This window comes from Mya arenaria, chromosome 16 (assembly GCF_026914265.1).
Source record: "Mya arenaria isolate MELC-2E11 chromosome 16, ASM2691426v1".
NCBI lineage: Eukaryota > Metazoa > Mollusca > Bivalvia > Myida > Myidae > Mya > Mya arenaria.
Window position 1 is genome coordinate 51620160 of NC_069137.1, and position 23361 is coordinate 51643520.

The following is a 23361-nucleotide window of genomic DNA, read 5'->3' on the forward strand; positions in this document are numbered from 1 at the left end:
CATGTGTACAGAACTATAAAAATTGATAACCCAGAGCCTGTTCATAATCATCTGAACCCTCTATCCCTAATAAATTATGTAATCAGCAGCTATTCATACCTTTGCAACCTAAGCCAGATGGCTTATCAATACACATCCCTGGGGGTTCTCTAATTACAAGGATTAATATGATGGCCAGGATAATTCAGTGGTTGATTTACCATAGTTCTCTTAAAGCTTTTATCTAGTTATATTGGTTGTAGAGTCACCATACAAAATGTGATGTGTTGAATCTTTGTGTTGCAGTTTAAAAAACAGATGATGGGTGTAGATTGGATGGAAAATGCTACAGATTCCAAAGAAAAAATGAAAACCCACACAAGTTGAACGTACGTTTATTTAAACAATCAAACAGACATGATGACACAATATCAATATCAAATAACAAATGAAGAAATACAATATACATATCATGTTTATTTTTCTCTCTCAAATAAATGCGTTTATAAATAAATATAAACATCCATACTGATATAATTTTATAATGAATGAACTGCTGGTATCCTTCAAGAATGACGAGAATATAGAGATCACAAGCTCATGGTGTCCGTGCCCTATTGGCTTGTCAGGTGTTTGTGGCCATGTAGTGGGTGCTCTCTACACAATTGCCAAATACAAGAAGCTTGGGCTTAGGGCTCTACCTGAAGATGTAGCAAAAACCTCCCAGCCACAAACCGAACATGGACCAAGGGGACAGTATATAATGAAACTAATGAACTATCTAATGAAAACCTAATGATGCCAAACTTTTCAAGTTGAAGTTGTTGATTGAGATTTTCATTTTTTCAACTTTCTGGTCAGCTAGCTCTTTTTGCAGCCTCTCAATTTCGATAGTATCTTCTTGTATTAGTGTCGCTGTGAATTCAGCAGTTGAATTTGATGCTTGTTGAGGTAGACTGTCATCACCAGTTGACACCTGAACACTGAAAATAAAATGAATGCATAGACATGTGTATGTATTGAGTTTGTTTAGATGAAATATAACAGTTATATCGCATTTATTTTTCATTTTAATATGTAATATGCTCATTAAATATTATATTTGCACATGTGTTATTTTACTTTTGTTTACATACCTAGCATCTGCCATGATCTTCCTCTCCAATGCTCGCCCCTCTGGTTTGTCACTGCTCCAATCAAACGCTAACGGTACAGAAGTTGGCTTGAGCCACGTCCGGACTGATGTCCATGCCCGATAATCTTCTTATTTGAAGTGTTTTGAACAAACAACCGTCATCTTGGTGATATGAAATCAAATACTTGTTTGTAATTGCTGTTTAGCATAAATATGGTATTTCTAAGAGTCTACACTGACCCACATATCTTTATTGATAAGCATTGTTTATGTTTCTTTATAATTGTTTATTACTTATATTTATTTTCAAATGACATGCTTAAGTGTTACTTTTTTAAAACAATTCAGCCAATGAACATGTGTCTAAAAGCAAAAGTTTACATTACATTGTAAGACAAATAGCCTTAGGTTAACAGAAAACAAATTTAAATTACCTTGAAATGTTCTCCTTTATCTCGTCTTATTTTCACAATCCATTTCTTTTTCATAATTGCATCTTTAGGAAGTGTATGTTATTATCATAACTATAATCTGAGTTACAGAAAGGCACATAGCAATGTTAAGCAGATTTTCCACTGAATTGCATGTGATTGGGCTTATCAGCCATTGTGTTTAGATTCTTGCTTAGTTAGCCTCGCTCTGGTAATGGAATACAAGGTATGCATATAATTTGAGAGAGGCCTATTAATTGTTACATGCCTAAATTCTTTAACTGAGACATGACAGTGAATCAAGTCATGGTTATACCATCTCAGACCATTGGATCATTTCCATATTTATAGTTTATGAAGCTGAATGGTTTGTGACTTCCAAAACAGGATGGACACACTGGATCTACTTGATCTATTGGACAGGCTGGATCTTCTTGATCTATTGGACACGCTGGATCTACTTGATCTATTTTTTACATTTACACCGCATTGTTTGTATACCTACATCGGATTTGGTCATCTTATCGAATACACAGTTGTTGCGTTCAAATATTGTTATTTTTCTTATAAGAAATATTTATTCTAACGTTGTTTAATGTTATATACACATGTGGAACTTTTTCCCCCAAATATAGTGTTTGGGGTGGCGAAGCGCTCTACTGTATCATGTTGTTCTTTTTACTTAAACAATCAAAATATACATGAGATATTACTCCTATTTTTATTTTTTTTGCTTATAAAACACCTTTGCTTGGTATAGAATGTGACGCTTCGGGAGAGGGCCGTAACTGATGTTAGCATAACTCGTGGCCCAATCCCTTTGCATGCTTGATTGTATAATGTCGGTCTAAATATTGTGTTGAAATTTGTATTGATATGTCATTGTCAAATACGTTCTCATGCAATAAAATATTATTAAACTGAACAAAGACAAATTCGTCAAATGTCTAAATAATATATAGGAAATTTATTTAGTAGTATGTGACCTAAATGTAAACCATCATTAACAAATAAAGGGAAACAATCATGTGTAGAATGAAGATATATCTGTTTGATTTCATTCTCTTGACACAACTCGTATATTATTTGTTTTATTATGTATGACACGTTTTTTGGGCCGGTGACCTTTGTTTACTAAACATACTACACTTGACTAAGTATATATTCCAAATTGGAAGTATTGACGTTTATATCAGTTTATTTGGAAATAAAAAAGTGATTATGTACATATCATAGTTAAATACCAACGTCACCTCAGTTGATTCAGTGTTTAATACAATAGTATGGATTCCATAAAATTAAAACACAAATTTTAAACCATAGAAATGAGAGCGCTTGATTATAAGTAATTATAAAATAATACTTGGCAAAATGCGTCTTGCGAAATGGTGTTTAACAATCTATCTTCAAGTCTACGGACGACGTCAACTTCCGTTAGTGAATATGTTTACGTTAAGACTCATGGCCTAACACAATACGGTTATTTATAAAACGTACGATTTGTAACGCTCAATCCGATGATAACCATGACAAACATGAAATGCGTGTGAAAACCTTATGGTGTGTTGATCTAGTCATTCGTTTAAGTCTGAATGAACCGACAAAATGGTTAATCGTTGTGTGTGTTTGTGGCACCGTCTTCCTCAAGTTTTAATGTGGATCTTAAAACATATACAGTCAAAGCCCGTTGGCTCGATATCGCTTGGCTCGATTCCCACGTTGGCTCGATATCGATTGGCTCGATATCGCTTGGCTCGATTTCCACGTTCGCTCGATATCGCTTGGCTCGATTTCTCTGTTGGCTCGATATCGATTGGCTCGATTTCCACGTTGGCTCGATATCGCTTGGCTCGATTTCCACGTTGGCTCGAACTGGATGTTGAGGGCCGATTTTGTTTTACTCTTTGTAAGCACTCCCGCTTGGGTCGATATTTGCGAGTATTTTCGCCGGTCCCTGGGATATCGAGCAGACGAGTTTTGACTGTACGCCCAATTTTTAACAAAGTTTTGTACCGTTTATTACAACTAATACGACATTAGCATTAATACATAGTCTTCATATTGAATAAATTATACGTGCGTGACGCCAAAAAATGACGTCATATTTCGAATTTTACGGTTTGATTTAATATTTAGATGATCAAATATATCAATTGTATGTGAAATAAAATGTAATCTCCAATGAAACAACATCCATTGAAAAACTTGAAAGTTGGCTTCGCTGTTTTATTTCAAAAATAACGTGAATTTATGACTTTCGACGTTAGAGCCTTAGTCGTTTTAAGTACGTCTTTGACGCTGTAAATGATAAATTAAAGTTATTTTAATTTCTTTGAGTTTCTCATTTTCCAAAATGTAGTACAATTGTTACTTATCTTTACATTAAAACGGTGTGAATTATCACGTTATTTGATAAATAAAACGAATGACCAACAAAGGGGGAAAAGAGCTTTATTCAAATAAACTAACTAACAGCTACACTATAACAATATCTAAAAGCGCGAATATTTAAAGATAACGTTAAAAGTATTCAAAACATGATTTTCAGTGAAAAAACGCTCACATTCAAAACATGACATATTTAATACATAATGCAAAACGTGCAGACTAGAGTAGCATGAATTATAAAAGGCATGCGCAATGTATAACTCGTTTTTCGTGAAAGCTACAGATGAAGTATCATACATGTACTTTTCAAGTAAACTGGTTTGAACCCCCAGTAAATTTACATTTTACTGACCGTTCTAAGGCGGTATCTAACAATCCTTGATAAAAATACCTAGTTTTTTTTATATATAGTATACGTATGCACTGTGTTGATTGTGGAGTTTTGTGCTGTTCTTCCATGTTTCTTGTTTGTGAATTTTTGTTTTTGTGTTCTATGTCTTTGGCGTTTACCCAGTGCCATGACACCGGGTTTATGTTTAATCTTTTTGCTACTAAGCTTGTTTCTGTAGTATTTCGCATAAGTATCGATTACCAGAAATGGAAGTTTTATAATGTATATAATTTTCGATGACAAAAATGACGTATCTCCGTTTCCTCGAAAAGCCCCCGAAAAGACGTTTTTTTGTGAAAAAAGCCAGCTATGAAATAACAATAATTACTTTTGAAGTTGATAACCAGAGATGCAAGTCTTATATGTCTAAAATATATTTTCAATGTGACCGTGTTAAAAAATGCCATTACAGAGGAGCGCTTTCATGGAAAGCCGCAAAAATCCCGGGCTTTTCGTTCAAAGCCAGATAAGAAATATCAACATAAATTTTTATAGTCGTTTACCAGAAATTTAAGCTTTATAACATGCATGACATATATTTCCATGTTAACTTGACTAAAATGAAGTTATTGGAGTGAGTTTTTTAAAGCTGCACTTTCACAGATTTACCATTTTTACAACTCTGCGATCATTTTTTGTCAGCAATCTTATATCACTGGTTTCCATGGATTTTTGCAAAAATTGGCTTGTTCCAAGACAAAAAATAAAAAGTTGTCAAAACGTTCAATCTGTGAGAGTGCAACTTTAAAAAAAACCTGGGATTTTCGCGAAAAGCCGGGCTTTACGTGGAAGCCACATAAGGAATATCAAACATGCACTTTTAAGTTGATAACCAGAAAGGCAAGTTTCATTATATTTCTAAAATATATATTTTCAATGTTACCGTTAAGAAAATGAAGTAACAGGAAAGCGTTTTCTTGAAAAATCGCAAAAAACGGGCTTAGTATAAAATAGTGGCCTGTATAAAATAAATTCTCGTTGTAACTTATCAAATGCTACTGATCGCGGTAAGCTTGCATATTAAGCCTCACCTATTTGGTAGCGTTCTGATATGAGATTCATTATTATTATATGCCTTTTACATTCCTTTTCCATATCCAACAGTGAAAATACAGCACGACGTATTGAAAAATCCGTATCACCATACTGTCGTTTTCTGATTCCGTATCATGCGAGTACCGTGTGTAATCTCGGAACTACTTTAGCGTTGGTAAAAAATTGCGTGACCAAATAACTGGTAAAACTTGTCAACTTTCAAAAACATTAAATTATCTAACTTTACTCTCGCTCCAGAAGCATGTAAATATTCAGGAACATGGTTCTTATGTTCTTCAAAGAACCATGAGGATAAGCACGAAGCAGAGAACACTTCTAATCTATCTAGACAGCTAATTCAGTGAACTAGTACTCAACTAGTTGTTTGGCATTTCGAAGTTCATAAATTGTTGCATTATCCATGTTTGTTATCATAAAAATATGAGCAGCTCGCCAATAAGAAGGCTATTTCGCGTCATCGATAGAAATAGCGATTGACTCACGAAGTTCCCTCATATTCTGCATATTATGATCGTCAAAATATCCCACGAATATTTACTTTGTTAAAAATGGCCTCGTTACGTCTACAGGAAATGACGATTAGTGTATACTGGTAAAATAAGTACCGTTTTTGTGTTTTGTTTTGTGCTGTGACATTTAATAATTGTTTTCGTATTAGCAAAGTGTTAATTTTGCCTACACTCAAAATATTTTGTTCTTATTTTGCTCAATAAAGTGAATTCTGTAACTTCTGACTTCGTTTCGCTGTAGTAGCCTCCCTTGACTTCATTATACAAAACTACGTAACACATCCGAATTCATGCGCGCATTTGACAGATGACGGTCAATTTAAATCAAATTGAAACCGAAAAATAAAAAGGAATAATTAAATAGGCAGGTATATAATAAATAGAATATTACGATATAACGATTTTCTGGTGACCTGCATCACGTCTCGTTCGGTGAGCAGACATGTATCCGTCTCGACCTATGGTCTCGACGGATACGTGTTTATACACCGAATTCGACGTGATACAGGTCACCAGAAAAGCGTCCTACCATAATATCCCCTATATATCGTAACAATACAACACTCTGCAACATGATAAACCAATAAGAGCTCATGTAAGAGTTCATTTTGGCGACCTACAGAAAACGAAGCAAGCGCAGCAAGGCAACAGGCCTAGAAATCATGCAACATTTTCTATGCATCGCCAAAATGAACTCTAACTTATTCGGTGTCCGTACTTAGTTGACCCACAAGCTCCACCCTTTGTGAAGTCACGTGGTATTTTGGCACGAAAGTTAAACCGCCCAGGCGTTAATTTCATTAAATGAGTGTCTGGCAATGGTAAACTCGCGACTTTGTGAATATGTTATAAAAGCAAATCAAATTGATTGATATTTGTACAAAAATGGAAAAGCACTAATTACAATGATGTTTACAATACAATGTTTATATTGACAAATGAAAGTCTAGTGTTCTGTTAATCATAAAAAGCATAGCTTAACATGTCATCATAAAGCTACCAAACGTATATAGACATGTGTTCGTGTCAATGGTAAGAGGATGTATGCCATTTTTCAGAATTGGTCAGTGCTGTTTATTCCCTCTGGATATCCCCACTTATGTTGTAATACACAGCGTTATCTGTTGCGTTCATGGAATGGAGAACACACTCGTGGCAGAAGTAAAACTGCTCCTGAAATATCGAATTCATAACAAATGGAATATTAATAAAAATTATGGTATGATTACTGATTTTTAAAAATATGCAAACAGAAAGCATGACACCCATTTCAAAATGCGATTTGACGTTAAAAAGTATTCATCAGATGAGAGCAACTGAGTACATTTACATTAACAACGTCATAAATAAATAATATGACGCCGTGAGTTGCGTCAACGATGTTATATTTTCTAACCCAATTAAATTTTGCTAGTCACTTTGGCATACATACTAACAAAGATGCTAAATCTGAAAACTATTAGTACAACTTTTAAATAGTATAACACACACCTGATTGGATTGAAAAAATACACAACGATAAATGCTTTTGTATCCTGGCTCAGTAGATGTATATATGATTCATGGACATTCTTTTTAAACACACAGTTTTAAATTGTGTCTCTAATTGAACCATCACCTTAGTGCAAGAACGCAATATCTGCTTCAATTCTATATGCAGTTATTGAGTTATTGCACCGAGGTGACGATTCAGTGTATGTTAAACCTTGAACCTTGAGCCCCCTCATTGTTAATTGTTGTGCTACTTGGTCAATGCCCGAGGTTTCCATTGTGTCATTGTGATACATCTCTATTATCAAGCAGATATTCCTACACATGCAGTAAACGAAAAAAATGTTTAGAAAAAGTAGTTGTATATTCACCTTATTTGCTTGTGGTTTCCATTATATCATCGTGATACAACTCTTTAACCAAGCAGCTGTTTCTACACATGCAGAAAACGAAACATTTGTTTTGAAAAAGTGGTTTTATATTCACCTTATTTGCATGTGGTTTCCATTGTATCATTATTATACAACTCTATTACCAAGCAGATGTTCCAACACATGCAGTACGAACTATTTGTTTTGAAAAAGTAGTTTTATATCTACCTAATTTGCCTGTGGTTTCCATTGTATCGTTGAGGTACAACTCTATTACCATGCAGATTTTCCTTCACATGCAGTACAAAATATTTGTTGGCTTATTTCAAGTATGTATTGTGTGATATATTTCTTTGAATAAACTTCTTCTTCTTCTTCTTCTTCTTCTTCTTCTTCTTCTTCTTCTTCTTCTTCTTCTTCTTCTTCTTCTTCTACACGAAGGAAACGAACCATTTGTTTTGAAAAAGTTTTTTTTTATATTCACCTTATTTGGAATAGCGAGCGGTCTTCTAGCTCTGACTTTCATCACGACATTGATCACACTGACTTCATTATCTTCACTCAGTGTTTCAAGTAATGTCGAGACAACACAAAATATGCCGCACTTTCCAGCACCGTTCCTGTCACAAAGGGAATATGCCGTGTAAAAGATGGTGTCTAAGATCGTAGTAATAAAATAAACGAAGTGTTTTATATTTTCCTATAGTATACAGTCTAAACTCGCTATGTCGAAGTCGTTTGTGACTCGGGAATTACTTCGAGATAACGAACATTCGATAAAACTGAAACACAGAACATGTCAAACATCTCTAACTGAACCCAAAATATTCGAAAAGTTCGACATAACCGGAAATAGAGATAACAGAGTTCGACATAACCGGAAAATAGAGATAACAGAGTTCGACATAACGGATTTCGACTGAACTTGTTTTTCAAATATTTTTTTATTTTTTATTTACAGTTTTCGTCTTTTGTATGAATAAGTTAAGGATTTAAAATTAAGTATTTTTTAATAATTACATTAACTCATAATTTAAAGGCAAACGGAATCTAAAACAAAGTTTGTACATACAGACAATGCACTAGTATCGGTCCATTCAAATGAGATGATTTGGATACGTCTTCAACCTCTTTGACGAAGGCAACGAAGTGTTCGGGCGTCTTAGGAACATTGTGTTTCGAATCCCAGTCTAGGTATTCATAGTGTGGAATGGTCACATCTTTCTTGGTCTATAAACCAACAAAAACATAATGTTTACATGCAAAGCTAGCGATGTAAAATCGACAATGTAATAAAGGTTGTTGTTGTTGTTGCCTTTATTTTATATAATAACATTTTTTATCTTTGATTTCGAATAAGCGTAAGGACATTATTAAAATCACATACAAATTAACAAACAAAGATAAAATAACATTTTTCTAATTTGCGCACAATCACAAAGCTTGACGCTGCTTTCTAACATACTGTCAGTTTTAACACTTTTGTTTAAAACGGCTAATTTTGACATCAGTGCCTTCAATTCAGTCATAACAGATAATTCACAATAGAACAAATCTCAAATGTTCGGAAAAACTGCCTAAAAGTTCATTTTTCTTAAAGCGTTAGTAACGCTTTTAGCCATAAAATATCATTTTTCTGACTTGAATATGATAAATTGCAAATTTTACCAGCAGTTTTTTACAATGTATTATTTTTTCCAGACATGTACTCAAAAATTCAAAAACAAACAATAAGAAAAGTTGTCAAACGATAAATCTGTTAAAGTGCAGCTTTAAGTCTTACCTTTTCCTCGTGTTCGAAATGCAGCATTCTTTTTACAAAGTGTCTTGAACTTTGATCTGTGGTGGATCGTACGGAAACCATACCAGCCTTCATTGTTTGGTTTTCACCAGAAAAGTATAAGCCAATCCCCTGTATAAAACAATATCATAAGAAGCAGGAAACCATATTTTTCACATCTATATGATATATATAGAACTTATTATTTTTCTAGAATTAATAAAACCGTTCCTTTATGATTTCTAGAGCTACTGTACTGATAAATGACGTAACGTTATAAGTTGTAACACTACTGATATTTAAAATATATTAACATGTTATGTCATAATGGCTACGTAATTTGTGATATGAAAATAATAAAATAGAAACGCAATGTAAGCTCTACTTTAAACTTGCGCTCCTACTCCAACATAAGAGTTACCACAATAAATACAATTGTTTAAATATACCAAGAAGGATAAATAAATGTCAAAAACAGTAGTTCTTACGAAGGATACCGAGTTTAATTTGAAAGAAATGTGCAGAAAATAAACTATTTCTACCTTCTGAGACGATGGTAGATCATAGTCAATCTTTAAGAACTCTCCAATCGTTTAATATTTGTGCGTGTTCAGCAATTTAATACACGGTTACAATCTGATAATCAGTAATTAACACTTGACCTAAATGCATTACTTAGCAAGTAGGTAATGGTTTATCACTCAAAATTGTAAGTTTGTAATACGTGTGTATGTATGAATTTTGAATTAAAGTGTCACCTTAAGGTAAGCGTGAAATAACAAACCTTCCCGATGTGATTTTCCAAATGTGCCTCCATACTAACGATACAGGAACAGTTTTCTTGAACAGCAAGTGCAATGAAATCGTCAACTGTGTCAGGCAGAGGTGTTTGTGCAACCAGGAAGCGGTGTTTGGTTTTTAAATTCTGAAATAGAGATGTGTCACAAATGCAGTGTAGCGTTTTGTGTATTTCGTTTATTGTTTTTTTAGGCCTTTGTCTCATTCCCCTATAAAGGTACATCTTGTCTTGTCATATATATAGGTTAGAGTTTATGCAGTAATTTCTTCGTGAATAAATAACCTAAGGAAGCGTTAACCTCCCAAATTGCATCCGCTTTAAAAATAAGCAGAGCGCCTGTCAAAAAGACCTGCCAATCAATGCAAGATATTGTGACGTCATTTAAATCATCGTTGACACTGAAATCGCGCCTATGCGAACAATATGTGGGGCTATATGCGCTTGCGCAGTTATAGCAATTTACTTTATCCTGAAGAGTCGACGTCTTCAGAAATAAGCAACGATACTTCACAAATAAGAAACATTTTAGAAATCTCGCGCCCCTGATTGGCTAACAATGTAGGGCAAACAATGAAGGGTACATTGTAGTACTATTTTGAACTTAAATGGACTGGACAACTGTTATCAAGGAATATTATATTATTATAATCTATATTGATCATGTCATACAAAGCACACACTTACGTCGATGTATATCGCATTGATGTAATCAGACTCGCCGGGTTGTAAACACAGATAGAGACGCGGTCTGTTGCAGTCACCTTACAATACACAGAACCAAGAATATAGATGTTAACCATAAAAATTGCAACGGACTAAGTTAGGTAACTACTGTACAAAGCAGAACATGTTAATCGTCACCATTAAAGTTTCAAAATAATTATCTGAATGTATAAATTTAATTCTTCTATATAATTTATTTTCATATGATAACAGTATGTATCTAAGGTAGTTCGCAAAGATGCCCTTTTGCAATAAAAATGACCATGGTACCTGGTATATCCGCGTGTTTCCTGTTCTTTTTAGTCAGAAGCTGATTCCTTTCCGTTGCCTGTACTTCCTTATCGGACTTCTGCTCCCGGACCATTTCCATTTTCTAAAGTTTATTTCGAAAGCAACGTTATGTTTGAGTAACACTAAAGCAGTATGTACACATTTGGAGCATGACATTCACATTTTAGGTCAAATATTGATTTATTACATTATACTAGTTGATACTTAGTGTAACAGTCGTACCTCAAACTGCATCTTTATCTCCTCTTATCCGGATTTCTCCATATATTTATGGAAGTGTTCTCGTTTTACCACCGAGCACTCAAGAGTCAATGAATAAACCAAAGCTTGGTGAAGATACTTGTATTGACTCTAAAATAGCAATTACAAAAGAAGTATGTGATTGTGCGGTACTTTGAAAGACAATGCATGAATGAATGCAACAACAATAATTAACAGTAGTTGCAACAAATATTAATGTGACGCTGACATGAAGTTAAGAGAGGTATAGTGGTAAAAATTTGACCCCATATAGTTTTATTAGAGGTCTAAACAGTGTGTGCATACAACGTGATAGATTGCATCGTAAGGCAATATTTTGCCTGGAGTGAAGAATTTAAATTTTGCCTGGAGTGAAGAATTTAAACAAAATTTTAACTTTACTATTTCTTCACCAATTTAAATGAAAACTAGCGCAGTCTATGTCGCTTACAGATCTTTCGATCCTTCTATCTTTTATCAGAGTTTGATTAGGAGTTTAGTTTCTTAAAACGCTTCGACAAACCTTTTCACAAAACCGCCGCATATTTTGGAAAGAGGTGTGTCGAAGTGTTTAAGGGAACTAAGCACCTAATCAAACTCCTTTTATAACGAAGGCGGGGCTCTTTAAGCAGCATAGACTGTCCTTATTGTCATTTCAAATGGTGAAGAACAAGAACGGTTATAATCTTTGTTTTAATTCATCATTCGAAGCAAATTATTGCCTTCCGATGTAGTATTTGTGACGTAATTTATCACGTGGTATCCATACAAATCTTAATATGTTTTTCTCTTCCCATGGTCTAGATTAACAAGATTAATATCAGCGTATACGTAGCTGTGCTAAAGAAATAGTTTAATATTTACGTTCGGGTAAAAGTAATTTCATACAATATATATATATATATATATATATATATATATATATATATATATATATATATATATATATATATATATATATATAAGTAAACATCTCACCATAGTCTGAATCATATTTGGCCTGTTCTGTCTCATGTTGAGGACACACCCAGGGATATCTATGGTTCCTTCTACCTCACCCTCTTTTGTCAGAATGTCTAGAGCTATGTATGTGCCCGTTCGGCCAACACCAGCACTGAAGGTACAGAAAGCTCAATAGCTACCGCTTATACGTCCACCCATAAGGTAGACTAAGAACAAGTATTTGTTTACTTTTCAATCAACTCTGTATATAAACAAGTACCGCTATTGCCAAGGAGATTATTCTGTATTCTTGTGCTTAACGTATACTAGTAGTTACTTAAATACTTATTAAAAAACTATATGACTATCAATATATCTATACTAGTGTATATGCATACTACATTCGTTCTGTGGTGTGTGCGAATTAACATGGTGTCTATATATATTTGTCATTAGTTTCAACATTTTATATTTTACAACGATTGTGAAGAAATTCATGATAACTTTTACTATGTCATCTCGTTGGCACAATGTTGCGCGTGAGTGTAGTCTTGTGGTACGGGAGAACCCGGAGAAAATCCACTTGTCCGGCTTGGTGACCACTAACCAAACTCACATGCGCACAGGTCGGGAATCGAACCCTGGTCGCCTTGTTGAGAAGCGAGTGTGCTTACCATTTCGCTAACCGGACATTTTTTGTCATTGACTATCCATGCGGATTTTCGCTCCAATGGACACCTGCCACCATGGGGACTCATTTGTTCCTTTAACAGGGACTTGTTTGCACTGGAAAGGCTTACTTATTGGTCTCTTTATGCCGACAATGGTTTGGCCTAATTTTAAACATTTTGTCTAAATAGAGCTCTTCTATGTTTACCAATATATTTATATACATTTTTTCATAGTGCTTTTTTACTTTTGTTCACAGAATAAGATTATAATTTGAAATCATTTTTGTTTGTTTTAGACGTCTTAAGGTGTTTGTGCATGAATATTTTTTGATAATCAGACGAAGCATTTGTGATGGAAATGCATTAGGTCGTGACCTTTGACCTATTCTTGGCGATAATTCGTCTTTCAGAAGGCAACAGCCCCTATCCATTTTATCGAATGCAATTTTGCTGGCTCTCATTCATTAACAAATTCTGTCTTCAGACGTCTTTTTTTCTAAATTGATCTAAGCTTATTTCCATCTTTTATTTTTGTTTTGCATTTGCTACACTTTTTGAAAAGAAACCCGCTAAATGTCAGTATTTTTAATCAAAGTTTGACATCAAACCTGCAATGCACAACTACTGGACCGTCGAGGGTACTCGGCAAGGCGTTCACTCTCTGTCTTAACTCAATAATTGATGTGACGTCATCAGGGATGTCCATGTCTGGCCAGCTCGTAAACTGTAGATGATGTAGACTTCTTTCTTCAGTGTTCTGATACCATGTTTGGAGAAGAAGAATAAAGTTAAAAAGCGGCTGATATAAAAAAAACGTTTTATATTGGCTATGAATTTTTATATTTACAATGCATTCTATGTGTAAGATGAATAACACCTAATTGCTATTTCAATAATACACGCTTACACATCTATTGATAAATTAACGATCTAGTCACAAACTATTAACGACACAAACCAATTTAATGTGTTTAAAGATACGAGTTGGTCTTTATTAAAACATCAACATAAACATCACTTTAAATTCCATCGTTATAGTTACGATATTGTTTTCCGACGGGTAGTTTCTATGGCAGCTAATTAGCATACTGACGTTAACGTCACCTTTCAAAATTATTCCTGCCTAAGTAAAAGGTTCGGGACATTCTACTTATTTTAAGTAGGGAAATAAGATAATAATTTTGATTTGATTCTAGTAAGAGTTATATGATCCATTTATCATATTTGAACTAACATCTTTCACATCGAGGAAAAATGCCATCAAATAATATGTATTTGTAGACATTCGTCTTTTACCATTCTCCGACAATAATAGCGCTGAACGTTTGAACTATTTTTCTAAACATTCACTTTCATTTGAAAGGTTAAAGGTTAACAAAATAGATAACGGTGGTTTCCCATTAAATATATTTACAACAGTATAAAGCAATAAGGAAGTTTTGATAAAGCACTTAGTTCGTTGCAACCTGATACTTGAACACACACTTAAACCCGTATCATATCATCTTTATATTACTATTATATAACAAGTACGCAATCGTTTTGACGGAAAATATTTGGCTAGGGAACTGTTTAATATTCTAATTTTATTCCAGCTACCTCAACCAGTATACTCTTAGCTCTTTACTTATATTACTATGTTAAATCATAATACAATGAAGATACTTTTGCATGGCGCATTTAATCACCACATGATGTATAACTACTTTAGTTTCAATATATAAACATTCATTATTTACAGTTCTATTGGACTTCTTTAGACGAACATATATTCATAATATGATGAACGAAACATCTGCTAAATATCTCTGATGGTACAAAATCGACGCTTGTGATTTGTCAAATGAAGGTTTACTTCATAAAATGCATGTGACGTCGATGAAACCACTGACGTCATTGCGTTCAGTCGACTATTTACTACGTTCCTTTGTTTCGGATGCGTTATTTTTCATTGTTTCAGTAGGGTAATCCCAGAGGAATTGTGTGCATTATTAGTACAGATGTAAGAATTGAATATGTTCGAGTTGCACTTTATCTATAAAGGAAAACGTTTGGTCAGAGGTTAATCGTAAAGTCCAAATGTTTTCATACATCAATGAACCGCAATACTAAAACATTCAATCCAGAAATCGGCCTGCTATAGCTATAAACTAAGGAGTAATGACCATGTTCAATGTACCTGAGAAAGCGTAAATTGTCTCCAAATAAAATCTGCGTACAGTTTTTCAACCTTGCACACAACTTCTATATCGCCGTATAGTTTACTTTGATGATGGTCCGGCCAATATTGCTCGCATTTTATGTTCTGCAATGAAATAAATATTAACTTATTTATCACATTTATATGAATATTTAAGTGAACTTCACTTAAGGACCAAAATGATAAATGAACTAATAGGTGACGGCACTCGAAAGGAGTTATTCTCCTCACTAGAAAGACACAGACTAATCAGGGAACTAAAACAAATCTATACTTAATTCATATCTATATAACATGTGGTACCGTTTTATTGTAATAATGAATGAATACCGAAGCGAAAGATTTGTTGCTGTTGTTAATCTAGTTCAATATTGGTCATATATATTTCAAAGTCATTTCATTACAAAATCATAACAAACTGAGAAGACCATTTTATGTTCAAGTTCCACCAACATTACACATTTTCATAGAAGGGCACAATAAATATTACCTTACCTCATCCTCTACCAAATTGACCATCATGACAATCTTCTCCACTTCCTGTTGCCAGACCATTCGCCAAAATTGGCCGAAATCGCCAAGCGGCGTAGACATTGGACCTTAAAATTGCATAATTGAATGTAATATTCATTCATGTTTGCACTTGCTATTCATCATAGTAAAAACCAGGTTTAAAGGGAAAGGAATTAATTGTCTACGCACTAAGTCGTAAAGTTATCGATATAATTAATTCTAATTATATATTATTAAACAACGAATTAAAGTACAAAAGAACGTGACAATACCCAAAGTAGCAATATATGCATTGCGCCTTCTGAATCCCTGAAAGAAAATGTAATTTTTGCTTTTGATAATGACAGTTATTGATTCACGAAGTATATGTTCACTCCATTCTAATAATCTAGTGAATCGTGTACCAAAGTATTGGCATAAAACATAAGCAAATCCTTAAGCATGTACAATATTAAGCTGGTATGAAATGTTTTCAGTCTAATAACAACTTCATCATTATGTTAACGAAAGTTTTACAATACACTTGCAACAAAGGCGTATTCGAAATGATCATTTCCTTATCTTTGTATTGGCCGATACAAATAATATTTGAAATTCCATACCAAAACAATGGTTACGATGGCAAGCCCTGTAGATATATATTTAACGATGACCACACTGTAATGTGACGTAAGGTTAAGGCTTAACAGACATTGAATAAGAGGCACACAACATTTCAACGAAACAATGACATTATACCTATAAATAAACATTAAAACTCTGTAATTACAGCTGTAAGGGTTACCTCCTGGGACCGGTCAGAGAGACAGGAGATCAGTGGGGATTTAGTTCATTCCAATATCTTGCAATATTTCGATATTATGACGATTCTGCCAGTAAGCACTTTTCAACTTGTTTTGAAGTATACAGAAACGGGTTCCTGTGTTACAACACATATAATTATAATTATAAAGGCCAGAAACTCATTGCAATAATACTGCTTTGGTAAAAAACAACATACATCCATATAGCTTGCATTAATGTAGTCTGTTTCCCCACCTCGTACTATAACTCGCGAATCATCATCTGAAATGAAACAAGTTACACATTAGATCATGAAAAACATACAAATTGTATTAATGGTGTACAAAATGCATTGGAAGTCAAACTAATAACCAAAACACTATTGCGCGATGATAACAAAACTGAATTAATAAGAAATGATAAGTATCCTTACACGGGTAGATTCCTTTGTATCTATTACTGTGCATGTTTATTTTCGTCTGGGAAACTTCATAGGCTTTCACAAGACCGTATGGAATTTTCTGCAATAATTTTGTTATATTCAACGAGAGTGAAATGAATAAACATATATCCATGAAATATTTGCACGTAAACCTCGACTAAAAGACATAAGAAATCAAAAGATGTACATTTAAGTGGTGCACGTACCTGAAATTCTTCTTCTAGGTCCTTTTAACGAATATTTTGTATATATGTTTGTAGATCGGCCACAGGCAGTTTGAATGCTTTTACTTTTTCAGCGCTGTTATAATAAACACCTCCATTTTCCTCAAATATAACTGCATAAGCAGAAGCATCATCTTCGTCTGCAATATCGATAAGTAGGGTTAACATGTGGTTCTTCTTCATTTAAAAAAACACCAATTCGTTTGCAATACCTTAAAGGTATTAAGTTAACATCAAAAATTCAACATAGTTTATTCTGCAATACCGTAAGTTTGATTTTATATTAGTATTCAAAAAACAAATTTCGTCTTGTTTGGAGTTAATTTTATTGAAGAAAAAAACATATTTGTCTGGCATAGCGTAATTTGATTTAACCCAAGCATTGTACAACTATAATGTAACCTTTAAACTATTTAGATTACAATCCTACCAATTTCAAGATTATCATCTGTAAAAATATGCGCTGTTTCCTTGCCGGACCTGTTCGGTGGTGGACTCTGGTAATTGGGGCTTTCTATGATGGTAACATAGTGCTAAAGTGCATAATTTAGTACTGTGCTTAATCATTCAGAATTTCAGCTTTCGCGGGTGTTTAAAGGTCTGCCTACTGCCAATCATCCGATACACACTCCCTGCGTCAGATTTTGCGTTGACAATGTTTCAACTAATGAGGTAGTATTCTAATACAGTAACGATAGCCCCGCCGATTCTTAATCATTAAAATGTTACTTTACGTCATATATCTATAACATATATTGATTAATCACTATCTTATAATTTTTAACGTACTTAATCAAACCTTACAATATCCTTACACTCAAACATAATTTGCTATGGATACACAAGAAAATCATTACGGGATGTACAGGGCGCATACTTACTTCTATCGTTCAATATTTCGTACAACGCGGAGAGGTTCTCGGGTTCTTTTTCATTTGTTTTACTTTTATTGCTCAAATTTACCTTTCTGAAAACACATGGAGATTGCGTTTTGAAGATTACTATTTTTAAAATAAGTTTTACAATAGTATTAATTGAAATGCATTTAATTATGTTTGTTTGCGTGTATAATAGTATATTGATAGTATATTCGAAGCAGAAACTGTCCAAGGAACACAATGTCAGAAAGCGTGAATAACAGCATATTTATAGTATATTATTTTGTATTACCTTCTTCGAAACAGAAACAGTGCAAGGAACACAGTGGCAGAAAGAGCCACAATCCCTCCTCCAATAACCCCACCCAGTGCAGTAGGTGTCGTTTGCTTTTCTGGTTTTGTCTGAATGACTAAAGAGGCAAAACAATTAAAATGAAATACAAAACAAAATAATTATATAATATGACTCAAAACAGGAAAATTTGTGTAGAAAGGCTTACATAAATAATTAATGTTTTGTACGGTGCAGTAGGTGATAAAAATGTGGTTTGGTTTTCTGTTTTTGTCTGAATGACTAAAGAGACAAACGAGTAAAATGAAATACAAAACAATATATTTATATAATATGATTTAAAACACGAAAGTTTAAACAGAAAGGAGTATATTTACAATTAATGATTTGTACGGTTGTTTTTGTAATTCTTTGGAAAACAAATACAATTTGCTAACATATATATATGAGTCTAAAAATGGAACGTTTTGTACAGCTTTGGGATTATAGGAATTTAAAAGTGTGTCTTAACATCAGATCTAAAGGCATTGTAGGATTGATCCATACATGTTTGGCATCTTTGACCGTTCCATCCAGTTTTGCAGGTACAAGAGCCAGTTTCTTTCGTGCAATTACGTGATTCGCATCCAAGTGAACAAAAATGCTCACATTTCTCTCCAAATCTTCCATTCGCACACTGGCTACAGGTTTCATCAGGATCTTTCTCATCACAATATCCGTTTTCACAATCCTGAGAACAAATATACTGACAGGTCTCTCCAAACGTACCAGCAGTACAGGAGGTGCATACTGTTTGACCGGATAAAGACGATTTATTACAATTAGAACAGTACTCAGGGCATTTTGAACACAATGAAGGGTTGAGAAAATATCCATCTACACATCCACTGCATTGTACTTTGCTTGTGCATGTGCATCCGTTGGATCTATACGAACACTCTGCACACATATTATTGTGTTTGTAATATCCTGGTAGACATTGTAGGCAACCATTTATTCTGTCACAGTTTTGACAATAAACTCCGCAGTCTTTGTCACATGTTTGACCATAGTAACCAACATTACATTCCAAACATCCATTTGACTGATTACATATTTTACATTGAACATTACACGCATCGCATGCATATCCCCAATGACTTTTATCACATGATATACAATTACCATCTAATCGGTCGCACTCCAAGCAATATTCTACACAGCGTTCATCACAAGTGCTTCCCATATAGCCAGGCTTACATGACAGACAACCACCATTCGATTGTTGGCATGATGCACATCTACCAGTACAGCTGTTTTCACATTTATTTCCCCAGTAGCCGACACGACACGATGAACACCAGGTTGCACCACATACTGCACAGTGCGTGTCACAAGTATTACACTTGCCAATATATACGTAATATCCTGGATCACAAGTCAGACAATAACCATTCCATTTTTGGCACGATGCACAACTTTCATTGCAGCTGTTTTCACATGTATCTCCCCAGTAGCCGTCATAACACGATGAACACCTGGTTGCACCACATACTGCACAGTGCGTGCCACAAGTATTACACTTGCCAATATATACGTAATATCCTGGATCACAGGCCAGACAATAACCATCCCATTTTTGGCACGATGCACAACTTTCATTGCAGCTGTTTTCACACGTATCTCCCCAGTAGCCGTCATAACACGATGAACACCTTGTTGCACCACATACTGCACAGTGCGTGCCACAAGTATTACACTTGCCATTATATACGTAATATCCTGGATCACAGGTCAGACAAAAACCATTCAATTTTTGGCACGATGCACAACTTTCATTGCAGTTGTTTTCACATGTATCTCCCCAGTAGCCATCATTACACGATAGACAACTGTATGTAGCGCATGATTTGCATTGTGATCCACAATTATAACAAATATTATTTTTCAAATAGTATCCGGATTTACATTCTGAACAAGAATAACTACCAATTGATTGATAGCAGCTTTTGCAGTTCGGAGTAATACATTTGTTTATACAATTTTCTCCATAATACCCGTCTATACATCCGTTTTGACAGTAGCCTTCAATTGTACATGGTGCGTGTTGGCCGACTGCACAACACTGACATGTTGAACACTCCTGTGCTAAGACAACTGTAAGAAAAAACAACCAATACCTGAGAATACTTACGCAATTATATTTCTTTTTAATTGATTTTAATATTGGATATTGATTTTGGATACCGTATATTTCTGTTTTGGACCAGACATTGGTTAAAAGGTTTGAAACAATTAACTTTGAAAAAGAGCAATTTTCTTATATACTCAATACAGTGTTTTTCAGTGCTCTTCAATTAAAAAACAATGCTTGTTTAAAATACTCTATTTCAATCAAAGTGGGCGTACATCGTGTACGCGTGAATAGTCATCGAGAAGCGTGAGTTACTATTTATAAATTGTAATAAAAGGCGGTGAACTAAGCATTAAACCACCCTTAACCCTTTCTCGTCACTCTTATCCCGTTACTCGACCCCTTCACTTCGATGAACTCATCTAGTGCACTCTTACTTAGAATACTTATACACCACGGCTGGTATGTATTGTTAAATAGATAATATTTACATGATACATGTTATCATAAATTAATAGATATACTGTCAGATTAATGTACGTATTTTAGTCTTGTTTCTATTTTCTGGAAAAAAGTATAAAGTGTGAATTGTTTCCTTATTCTGAAGATAACAAGGAAAAACACAAATATACTGGGAGAATTGTAGATAACAAGGAATAACACAAATAGACTGGGAGAATTGTAGATAACAAGGAATAACAGGATTAGACTGGAAGAATTGTAGATAACAAGGAATAACACAAATAGACTGGGAGAATTGTAGATAACAAGGAATAACACAAATATATCGGGAGAATTGTAGATAACTAGAAATAACACTCATAGGATGGAAGAATTGTAGATAACACGTTACAACACAAAAAAAACTGGGAGAATTGTAGATTACAATGAATAGCACAAATAGACTGGGATAATTGTAGATACCAAGGAATAACACAAATACACTGGGTGAATTGCCATTTTCTAAACCCCCGGTTCCATCATATATGAAAAGTCTACTTGTTAAAAGTTCATTTGGGTTTCGACCTATATAATATGAATTCAATCATTTAAGCATCGTTCATTTTTATAAGGACAAAACAAATGTTTGAAAAGCAAAGCTTGCGCCAAATCTTTTAGGTAAAATGACAAGATTGCTTGATTGATAAACCAAGAAGATAAACAAGTACACTCTGTCTTAAGTATTTTTTAAACATCACTATGGTATTGAATTGAAATTGAAATAAATCTTAACATTAACAATATAGTTCCATTTCCGGGTGAAAAGAGGCACTAAATTATTCATAACTAAGACATCCGTTTCTCGTAGTTACAAATAAATAAGGGCTACATTTAAATTATATAGATCGGCCAGAACAACGAAATATTTTGATGTACATGCTAAATTAACAGAACATTTACTGAATTTTACTGCAATTGCAACGCATTTATATGAAGAAAATTGTTAGAACTCGTTACCGTAAAATAGTTATAAAATATTTCTTCCGCTTTTTGTTGATTAATCGATTTGATGAGATCTCCGATTTTAAAAGCAACTTTTGCTACTTGTTACTACACATTAAATGACGTCATGTCCATGCGTCTTCGTAACATCAGTGCCGTATGCATTTAAGATAAGATGTACGTAGAAAACGCAGTGTAGTTTTAAAACACATAATTATCTTACTTTGATGAGTATGGGGAAAATAATTGAGAGACATGAAGGAGAAAACACAGGATAAACACTTACTTTGAGCTTGCACAAATATCAGACAAAGAATTACCACCAAGTGGCAAATCTCCATGATGAAAATATAAATGAAACACAATTAGAACATCTTCGAATTAATATATCACCACTTGAATTCCAGTATTTCTTTTATTGTACAAGTTAACTAACAACTTTAAAACTTTACTGTCATGTTTTCAAATTCATCGAGAATTTAAGCTTTATCGTTATTTAAATATGTTTGAAACCCGTATAGCCTGAAGTATACTTCATCATTTTAGCGAACGAATACAGAAGTGAATCTAGTCACGCGTTCATCAGTAAACCGGACGGAAATGTTAAGTAGTTAATAATTGTAAAATTACTATTAATAAAGCGCTCTCATATTTATGAGCTAACATTTGCCTTTAGTTGTAATGGAATTCATACATATTGTATCAAAACTAAATCAACTGAACTGACGTTGGTATTTAACATAACCATAGTATGAAAATAATCATATATTTTGCCAAATTCATATTATTGTATTAAACAATGAATCAACTGAGGTGACGTTGGTATTTAACATAACTATAATATGAACATAATCACATGTTTTTCAAAATTAGCCTGTATAAACGTCTTAACTTCCAACTGGGAATATATACTAAGGCAAATCAAGTGTTTTAGTAATCACCGACCCAAAATACGTGTCATACATAATAAAACAAATAATATACGAGTTGTGTCAAGGGAATGAAATCAAACAGATATATCTTCATTGTACACATGATTGTTTCTCTTGATTTGTTAATGATGGTTTACATTGCGTTCACAGACTAATAAATAAATTTACTACATATTATTTAGACATTTGACGAATTTGCACTCGAAATAACACTGATTTCGAGCGCTTCGCCACCCCAAACACTATATGGTTTACATTGCGTTCACAGACTACTAAATAAATTTCATACATATTATTTAGACATTTGACGAATTTGCACTCGAAATAACACTGATTTCGAGCGC

At 33.9% G+C, this 23361-nt stretch overlaps 1 pseudogene; it reads right to left on the reverse strand.

Annotated features, from left to right (window-relative positions):
* Positions 1–3669: 3669 nt before the first annotated feature.
* On the reverse strand, positions 3670–22623 carry LOC128221779 (receptor-type tyrosine-protein phosphatase kappa-like; annotated as a pseudogene).
* Positions 22624–23361: the final 738 nt, after the last annotated feature.